Source organism: Phoenix dactylifera, unplaced genomic scaffold (assembly GCF_009389715.1).
Source record: "Phoenix dactylifera cultivar Barhee BC4 unplaced genomic scaffold, palm_55x_up_171113_PBpolish2nd_filt_p 000402F, whole genome shotgun sequence".
Taxonomy (NCBI): Eukaryota; Viridiplantae; Streptophyta; class Magnoliopsida; order Arecales; family Arecaceae; genus Phoenix; species Phoenix dactylifera.
The window spans coordinates 367658-377967 of NW_024067844.1; positions in this window are offsets into that span (position 1 = coordinate 367658).

Below are 10310 nucleotides of genomic sequence, written 5' to 3' on the forward strand. Positions count from 1 at the left end.
TTGAGACGTTTGATCGCGTGGGAATTTTTCGGGGTTCCCGTGGAAGGAGTCCATCACCTAGAGGCGGAGGGGAGCGATCACAAGATGGGTGATTTGAAATGTGGTCCTCAATCGAAAACGATTTGGGCAATTAACCACTCTATTGCTGGAAATTGGACCCGGAGGCGACCAGTGGCTGAGAAGAAGGAGCTCCGGCGTGAGATGGCGGGTGGCGGTCCGTCGGCGAGCGGCGTCCTCTGGGGGACCTGCAAAAAGCCGGTGGCCGGGGTTTTCGGCGCCGGCCCTCCGATGCTTCAGTCAAATAGGGCAAATATGTGGAGGGAGAGAATATATTGCAGAGTTTCGGAGTCCAGCCCCCTCTAAGGGTGAGGGGTTTTCCTTTTATAGAGGGGTACAGATGTACCTGTGATGTGACGGGGCGAACGGGTTACTGTTGTAATTGGGTATGATCATATGAATTAATACACGATCGTGTGAATCAATGCATTGCTGTGGGAGATCAGGCCGGAGCCAGTGAGTTGTCGTGGCTGATCAGACGTGGCTGAGTAGCTCAGCTGTCTGCCGTGGAGGGTTTGAGGTCCGTAGATAGCATTAATTGTTGAGTGAGCCGGATATCAGCAGAGGCCATGCGCATTAATTGTTGAGTGAGCCAGAGATCAACAGAGGCCATGCGCATTAATTGTTGACAGCGGTAGCAGGGCATCGTTTTCGGTCGAGCTGCAGAAGAATGTGACCGCAGCAGGTGAATGGTAAGGCCGGGCTTCCGAGGTCAGAAATGCTAAGGTCGGGTGCCCGGGTCGGATGTCTCGAAGTCGGGCGCCTGGTCGGGCGCCAGGTCGGGAGCTCTGATGTCGGGAGCCCTGAAGTCGGGCGCCTTCATTTCGGGCGCCCTCAGGTCGGGCGCCTTCAGGTTGGGCGCCTTCAGGTCGGACACCTCCGATCACGTGTTGGCGATGTGCTCATGTGCAGCGGCCCAATTTATTTTCCTCCAACACTACCCCCGACTTCCGAGTTCGAGCCGTTTGTGAGCTCGGGCGTGGGAAGTAGTTGCCTTTATTGCATTAGCGGGGGCCAGAAAGCTTTAAATTATTACGGCATTCCACGCGCTTCGGTGCACCTTTAATGAGAGGAGATGGGGCGACGTCTTTTCACCTTTCGAGGCTGCTTCGCGTTGTAGGCTCATAATGGGGCTCCGGGATCCAATGGGATGCCGCCTTGATTCTGTATTCGAAGCGTCGATCCAGATTAAATGTTTCGCTTCGGCCTTTGGGGTCGACACGTGGCATGATCTAGACAGAAGGCGGGAGCCGGACCTGAAAGATCCAAGCCGTCGGGAGGTCCTATATAATCCTCAAACCTGGCCCTAAAAGTTCCTATTTGGCCGCTGCATTCGCTGCTCACCCTTCTTCCTTCTTTCCTAGTTGGGACCGAGTCTTTCCGGTGGTGCCCAAAGGTGATTTCTGGCGACCCCACAGTAGGTCATTTTTCCATGTTGGCTCGGGGATTCCCCTTCTTCTTCTTTTCCTCCTCCATCCTTTGTTTTCTTCTCCGCCTTTCTTTTTGAAATGGTTCGTGGTCCAAATGAGGTCGGGTCTAGCCTGACTGAGGAGGAACTAGAGCTGGTCGGTTTCCGATTTTTCATTCGGCCCAGATTTCGTCTCGAACCGGCGGGGTCGGAGGACCGGATGATGAGGCCTCCTCCAGGTCGGGTCAGAGTGTATGTTGAGACGCTCTGGGCCGGCCTGTGGTTTTCTTTTTACGAGTTTGTGAACGAGTTACTGGTGACGTACCAGCTCGTCCCAGCACAACTCGCTCCGAACTCGTGGAGGACCATCATCGGGTTTCTATCCCTTTGCCTTGCGTATGAGATACCGACCTCGGTGAACGTCTTCCGCCGGTGCTTCATGTTGAAGTCGAACCCGACGGACGGGAAGTGGCTCTATTTCGCCTTTCGGGGCGGTAGGCCACTCTTCCGAGGTGCCCCTTCCTCCATTCATGAGTGGAAGGGGAAGTTTTTCTTCCTTTTCTCTGAGCTTTCGTGGGGGTTTGACCCGAGGTGGGGGCATCCCCGGCTGAAGGCCCTCAATAGGCTCCCCCAGCTTTCGGCGGATGAGCAGAGGGTTCTCGACGCCCTGCACGGCCTCGGGGGGATATCCTTCTGGCCAACCTCTTGAGCGAGGAGGTCCTGGTGAACGTCGGCTTGAGCTCGGCACACCCCAAGGGTAAGAGCAGTTGCACTACTCCTTCATTTCACTGTTTTCTATCTTATCTATTTCTTTCCTTTTCTTTTTTGGTGTTGGTCTGACACTTAGAAATTTTTCTTCTTTTCAGATATTCCCAACATGGTGACAAGCAACACTGCGCTCTTCGCCCGGTTGAAGAGGCGAGCTGCCGAGGCCGGCGAGGCTCACCCCGAGCCCAGGAAGAAGGCCAAGCTGGCCTCGACTTCTGCTCCTCCCGAGGTGAGAGGCTCTGGGGCCGGAACTTTCGGATCCGTCCGGGAAGAGACCCCAGCTGTCGAGCATGCGAGCTCGGGTTCGGGGAGGGCGGCAGACTCGGTGCCCCTAGCCTACCCTGCCCCCATCTCTCAGCGGCCAGGTCGGCCGGTCGTCCGCCTGCGGCGCTCGGGCCCCGAACCGAGCAGGGGCCCTGGGGTCCTGGGCATGTCTCGTCCTGCCGTCGTGAGCCCGGGCAGGCCGAGCTCGTCGGGGGCCACCTTCCCGAACTTTTCTGGGGTCGGCGAGCACTTCGAGAGGGGGTCCGACGACCCCGAGTCTCCAATCCATGAGGGCGCTTCGGCCCTCCGTGACAGCAACATTGCGCGCGAGGTGTTTCGTCGTGCATTGCTTCCGGCCGAGTTCGAGGCCACCGATCCCGGGAGTCTCGTCGACGAGACCTACTGCACTGCCGTCCGGGTAAGTAGTCTTAGTTTTTGCTTTTTTATCTTGATCATTGACATCTCCTTGACTTTGGCTGATTTTCTTTCTTTCTCTTCCTCTCTTTTCGACAGCACCTTCACCAGCTTGATATGTTGGTGCTCATCGCGTCGGAGTGCGATGGTGTGGCTCGGAGGAGCCGAAGGCAGTTGGAGGCGGCCGAGAAGAAACTCGCCGACTCCGAGGCTATGCAGCGGGAGGCCGTCGCAAGGATGGAGGTAGCTGAAGCCGAGCGGCGATCGGTGATCGACCAGCTCGAGGAGGAAAAGGCCTCGCACGCTTTGGCGAGGTCAGAACTGTGCGCTTCCGAGGCACATTTGGCCGAGGCCCGCATGGAGGCCGTCGGCCATAAGTACGAGGTGGGCGTCCTCCATCTGAAGGCCGAGCAGCTCGAAGCTCGGGAAAGGAGGGCGGTGGAGCAGGCTCGGGACGCGGTGACCCTTTTCAAGGAATCGGGGGAGCTCCGCGATATGTTGGAGGAGGAGGCCATGGACGGATTCCTTTAGGGCTTCGAGAACTTCCTGAGGCAGATGCAGCGGTTCTACCCCCAGCTCGACCTCACAGGCATTCAGCCAAGGATGGGGGTCGGCGCAGAGAGCGAGCTCGACGTTCTCGCGATCCTCTCGGCCGAGCAGGAGGTCGGTGAGGCCGAGGCTAATGTAGCCGAGCAGGCGGCGCTAGAGGCTCCCTCTGGGGAAGTTACCGGGGACGCTCCCGAGATTACTGGCGAGGCTCCGTCCGAGGTTGCCACGGAAGGTTCTGTGCCAATTCCAAGTGATCATCGTGGACGACCCCGAGGTCGGCGTCGATGCAGCTGCTGCTGCTGCTTAGGACTTAGTCTCCCCTTCTTTTTTTCTTTGTTCTCCTTTTTTGTAAGTGAGGTCGGCCTTTGGAATTATTATACGGCCAAACCTCGATTTTGTACTTGACCTTCGGGCTTCTATCAATGAAGAGCTTTCTTTTTCTAAACTTGTGCCTGTTTCCATTTGCATAATTGATGAACTTTTATTCTTGGCTGCTTAAGTTGGATTCTTTTTGGCGAATTCCTTCAAGTCTTCGAGCTCGGCTAAGTCTTTAGACCTAGATTCTGGTAGCATTCGCTAAGTTGTTAGGCTTAGCTCTGAGAGGGATCACGTTAAGGCTCTGGGTTTAGACTTTACGAGAATTCGCTAAGTCTTTGAACTCGGACTCCGAAGAAGTTCTGTTAGGCCTTTAGGTTTATCTTCTGGGAAAATTTTGCCAAGTCCTTGGGCTCGGCTTCCAGATTGCCGAAGCTTTGAGCTCGGACTCCGAAGAAGTTCCGCTAGATCTTTAGGTTTATCTTCTAGAAAAATTTCGCCAAGTCCTTGGGCTCGGCTTCCAGACTGCCGAAGCTTTGAGCTTGGACTCCGAAGATAACATATGCCGAGGTCAGAATATCGTTGGAGCTTTCATGCTTTTGATCTCGAACTTGGTCAGGACACCAGCAGGTAGGATTAGGGCTCATGGTGAGTGACTTAGCGCTTCAGAGCTCGGCTAGAGCATTATCGAGCGGAGCTCGAGGTCGTCGTTACAGGCCGTCTCGGCTTGAATCGACATTCGAACTTGGCAAAGCCCTCGTTCAAGGGGGCCCGGAGGAAGATTGAGCCGAAGATTGATGGTGAGGAGCTCCCCGCACTCGGTCAGGAGATTTCGTGCGAGGTCGAGGGAACCTCGGCTCATGATCGATTCAGGAGAGCATCCCGGCCTTAGTCGGGATTTTGTTGACCGTCCTGTAATATAAGCAAGTAAGCACAATGATGTAGGTGCTGGGTAGGATATACCTCTCGCACCATCGAAGCCGGGCATCTCATGTTGAGGTAAGTGACTCCGCTCTGAAGTCGGCTTTCAGCGGTGCTCTTTGGCCTGTAATCCGCTTTGGATGCGCCTGCACACCAGCGGGTCCGCATAGGTACTACCCTTGGGTCACGCACTACGGGGGTCCGCATAAGTACTACCCCTAGGTCGTGCACTACGGAGGTCCGCATAGGTACTACCCCGTCGTCGTCGTCGCGCGCCACGGGGTTCCGCGTAGGTACTATCCCGTCGTTAAATGCCTCGGTCCCGAGGCCGAGGGAGCTTGGGCTCACTGTCGACTCAGCGGGACATCCCGATCTTAGTCGGGGGATCGAGCACAAGGCCGAGGGAGCTTGGGCTCGCTGTCGACCTGGTGACGCTTCCCGGGGTCGAGAGAGCTTGGGCTCACTGTCGACTCGACGAGGCATCCCGATCTCGGTCGGGGTCTTTGATGGAGATCGAGACCGAGCTCGACGTCGACGTGGCGAGGTGTTCCAGACTTGACTGGGGCATCCGAACTTGGTCGGGCATCCGAGCTTGGTCGGGCTTTCTGAAGATCACAAGTGTACCGATATCAGGAGGAGCATGGAATAATTAAAGGAGAACTATGAATGAATTAACATGAGAAGGGGATGAGAATCGTGTTCCAAATCGTCGAGGACCCCTTAGGGCTCTACTAGTAATACATCCGAAGATTTTCGAAATTTCAGCTTCGTGGAACGAGGGTTCCTTCGAGAGATTCCAGCTTGTATGCTCCGGACCGCTGGACTCGTGCAATCCGGTATGGCCCTTCCCAGTTCGGGGCAAGCTTCCCCTGCTCGGCGGGCTGAGAAGCTTCAGCCCTTCTGAGGACAAGATCTCCTGCCTTAAAGAGCTTGGCTTTTACTCTGGAGTTGTAGTACTGTGCCGTTTTCCGTTGATATCTCGCTATGCGGACTCGGGCTGCCTCCCTTGTCTCCTTGATGAGGTCCAGGTTGCCCCTTAGTTGGGAGGAGTTGGAGGTTGCGTCGTAATGTTCCACTCTCGGTGAGGGGAGTCCAACTTTCAGGGGGATGACAACTTCTGTTCCGTATGCCAGGTTGAAGAAGGTCTCGCCGGTAGGAAGTCGGAATGTGGTCCTGTAGGCCCAGAGTACATTGTAGAGGTCTTCGGCCCATTGCCCTTTGGATCGATCGAGCCTAACCTTGAGCCCCTGAAGGATGGTACGGTTTGTCACCCCGGTTTCTCCATTCGTCTGTGGATGGACTACCGAGGTGAAGCGGTGGTCGATGCCGAGCTCGAAGCAGAATTCTCTGAAATGGGTGTTGTCGAACTAAAGGCCGTTGTCAGATATAAGGATGCGGGGTAGTCCAAATCTGCAGATTATTGACTTCCAAACAAAGTCCCGCATCTTCTGCTCGGAGATCCGGGCTACTGGTTCGGCTTCGACCCACTTAGTAAAGTAGTCGATGGAGACGACCAGAAATTTCCTCTACCCAGACTAAGGAAAATGGTCCCAGGATGTCAATCCACCATTGGACGAATGGCCAGGGGGCGGAGGCATCTGAGGAGGCATAGTCCGCCTATGACGGGCGGAGGCATCTGAAGAGGCGAGAGGTGAAAGATTTTCGGTAAAGCTTGCCTTCATACAATATGTATTGGGAGGCTAGGCACCTGATTCAGCGAGCCTCGAGCTCATCGTTGGGGAGGGCCTTATTTTGTAGATAGCTGACGAGCTCGTCCATCCAGCTCGACTCGGTGTCGATGCAGAGGGTTGGCTTAGGCTCCTCTGTGCTGGGCGTTTGGAGATATTCGAGCATTGTTGCCTTAGGAAGCTCGCTCATACGGGAGGTCGCCAGCTTCGACAATTGATCTGCCCTTATGTTCTCTGTTCTGGGGATGTGCTGGATGTTGAACGAGCCCAAGGTGGACGTGAGGTTTTGCACCTTTTGAAGATATCTCTGTATCGATGGCTCTCTTGCTTCAAAGTCTCCCAGAATCTGGCTCACGACCAGTTGGGAGTCACTGAAGACCTTCAGGTCCTCTGCTTTCAACTCCTTTACCAATTTGAGCCCGACGATGAGCGCCTCGTATTCTGCTTCATTGTTCGAGGCTAGAAACTCGAGGCGTAGGGCCTGCTCCGCAACTACCCCATCTGGGCTTGTAAGGATAAGACCTGCTCCGCTACCTCCCGAAGTCGAGGAGCCGTCCACATATAAGACCCACGGCTGTCTCGGGGTCTCCTCCGCTGGCATGAGTGGGAGCTCGGGATCATCCGGCAAAGTGCACTCCACGATGAAATCGGCGAGTCCTTGGGCTTTGATCGCCGGCCTCGGACGATATTCAAGGTCGAACTCTCCGAGCTCGACTGCCCACTTTGCAATCCTTCTGACGTGATCCGAGCATTGCAGAATTTGCTTCATAGGCTGGTCGGTCAGTATGGCCACAGTGTGGGCCTGAAAGTAGGGCCGGAGCCTCCGAGCCAAGATGCCCAGGGCAAAAATTGTTTTCTCCAGTTTGGAATATCGGGTCACGGCATCCCTCAGGACCCGGCTGGCATAATACACTGATCTTTGAAGCTTGTTCTCTTCTCGGACCAGGATCGAGCTTACCGCAACCGGGGAGATGGCCAGGTACAAATAGAGGAACTCATCCTGCTGGGGTTTTGTGAGTAATGGAGGGGAAGCAAGAAGGCGCCTAAGCTCTTCAAAAGCTTACTGACATTCCTCCGACCATAGAAAGTTTTTTGGTTGCTTGAGGATTGTGAAGAATGGGAGGCACCGCTCGGCCGACCTGAAAACGAATCTTCCCAGAGCTGCGACCCGCCTAGTGAGCCGCAGTACCTCCTTGACCGTCTTTGGTGGCACCATCCCTTGCAGCGCTCGGATCTTCTTAGGATTGGCTTCGATTCCACGTTGGGTGACTACGAAGCCAAGAAATTTGCCCGAGGTGACTCCGTATGCGCACTTGGCAGGGTTGAGCTTCATCCGATACTTCCTAAGTGTGGAGAATGTCTCGTTGAGGTCAGCCACATGGTCCTCCGCTGTTCGGCTTTTCTCCAGCATGTCATTCACATAGACCTCCATGTTTCGGCCTATTTGGTTTTTAAAGATTTGGCTGACCAGCCTTTGATATGTTGCTCCGGTATTTTTCAACCCGAAAGGCATCACTTTGCAGCAATAAATGCCCTTGTCGGTGATGAAGGCCGTCTTCTCCTCGTCTTCTGGTGCCATTTGAATTTGATTGTATCCCGAGAAGGCGTCCATGAAGATCAGCAACTGGTGTCCCATGGTGGAGTCCACAAGTTGGTCAATGCTGGAGAGTGGGAAGCTGTCCTTTGGGCAAGCTCTATTCAAGTCGGTGTAGTCCACGCACATGCGCCATTTCCCGTTAGCTTTCTTCATGAGGACTACGTTGGCGAGCCAGTCTGGATAGAAGACCTTTCGGATGAAGCCGGCCTCGAGAAGTTTGTCCACTTCCTCGGCCGCTGCTAGTTGTCGTTCAGGGGCGGAGCCCCGTTTCTTCTGCCGCACAGATCTGCAGGTCGGTTTCACCTGGAGTCGGTGAACCATGACCTCGGGGTCTTTTCCTGGCATGTCGGCGGGCGACCAGGCGAAGACGTCCATATTGGACCAAAGGAACTCGATCAGGCGGCCTCTTTCGAGGGTGCTCAGGCCGGAGCCAACCTGCACGGTTAGCTCTGGGCAATTTTCTTATAAAGAAATCTAAGTAAGAAGCTCACCAGGTTCTACCCATTCCTTTTGGAGGTCGTCCCGCACTTCCAAGGTTTCGATGGGCAGCGTCTGATCTGATATTTGGGTTGGCGCCTTGGCCAGTTGTTTTGCTTTGTGAGTCGCCATATAGCACCACTTAGCTATTGACTGGTTCCCACGAACTTCGCCTACTCCTTGGTCGGTGGGGAACCGCATGAGCAGGTGGTAGGTCGAGACCACAGCTCGGAGGGCATTTAGCCCTAGTCGTCCAAGAATGGCGTTGTAGGCCGAAGATAGGCGGACCACAAGAAAATCCGACCTCACAGTACTTTTTCGGAGAGCGAGCCCGACCGTGATAAGAAGGCCGACCTCGCCCTCAACCGGGATTGAATCCCCGGTAAATCCGACCAGTGGAGCATTCATTCTCCGAAGCTGGCTTTTCGTCATCCCCATTTTTTGATAGGTATCGTAGTACAAAACATTGGTTGAGCTTCCATTATCAACTAGGACGCGTTTTACATCAAATTTGTTTACAATCATGGAGATGACCACAGCGTCATCATGAGGAGTCTCAACTTCTTCCAGGTCCTCGTCCGAGAATGAGATGGCTTCGGATGTGCACGGGCGCTTCGGAGGGGTCCCTCTCCCGATTGGATCTTCAGCTGAGCTTCCTCCTCCAGTAGTGTTGATGGTGCCGGCGATAGGCCTGTTGTCATTTGGATTTTCGGGCAGTGCGGCATTTTCCACTGGCCTCCTTTCCTCACGCCGGGTCCGCACAAACCGGTTGAGTACCTCGCGGTAGATAAGTGCTTCAATCTCATCCCGGAGCTGGAAGCAATCCTTCGCCGTGGTCCCGATGGAAACGGCAATACTTCCTAGAGTTGCGCCGAGCTCCTGTATCCCGCATCGGGGGTGGAGGTCGGAAGTAGTCTCGACCTTCTATCTCCATTAGGATCTCTGCCCGGAAAACATTGAGGGGAGTGTAGTTCTCATATTTCCCCGAAGGTACTCGTGGTCACGGTGGAGATCTCGGTTGAGGCGGGGACCTTGGTTGAAGCTGTCCCCACTGCCGAGTGGACTCCTTAGCCGAGGCAGGTTCTTATCTCGGCGGGGAGACCGGCTTCTTGGGCGGCCGCGCTCATCGCGGCGTTTCTTCTGCTTCTTTGAGGCCTGCTCGGTCGCGCCCCGTCTATAGGGCGATAGCCTCTTCGGCCTTCGCATACTTCCGAGCTCGGGCCAGCATTTCAGTGAAGTTGGCGGGGAAGCTCTTCTTAATGGAGAAGATGAACCTGTAGGATCGAGCCCCAATCTTAAGTGTCGACATGGCTATCGACTGGTCGAGCTCACGGACTTTCCAGGTCGCAGCGGTAAAACGGTCGAGGTAATCCTTGAGAGACTCCCCCTCCTTTTGTTTGATGTCGAGGAGGGAATCTGATGTTCGCCGCTGACGTCTGCTAGCAGCAAAGTTGGTGACGAACTGCCTACCGAGCTGCTCGAAAGAGGATACCGTGCTCGACTTCAGTCCAGAAAACCAGAGCCGAGCCGTTCCCCGAAGAGTTGCTGGGAAGTCCTTGCAGAGCACAGCTTCTGAGGACCTCTGCAATGCCATGAGAGCTCGGTAACTTTCCAAATGATCGAGGGGGTCGGCAGCTCCATTGTAGGGCTGCACCTGAGGCATTTTGAACCTCGGTGGGACCGGCTCGTCCTCGATCTGGCGGAAAAAGGAGAACTTGGTGGTGAACTCAAAGTCACCCTCGCACCTTGCCTTTCTGCTGTGGAGCGCTTCAATCTGGCGCTCAAGTTTCTCGACCTTCCTGTCGAGCTCCCCAGCCTGGGGGATTGCCACAGTAGTCTGCTCCGGCTCGTA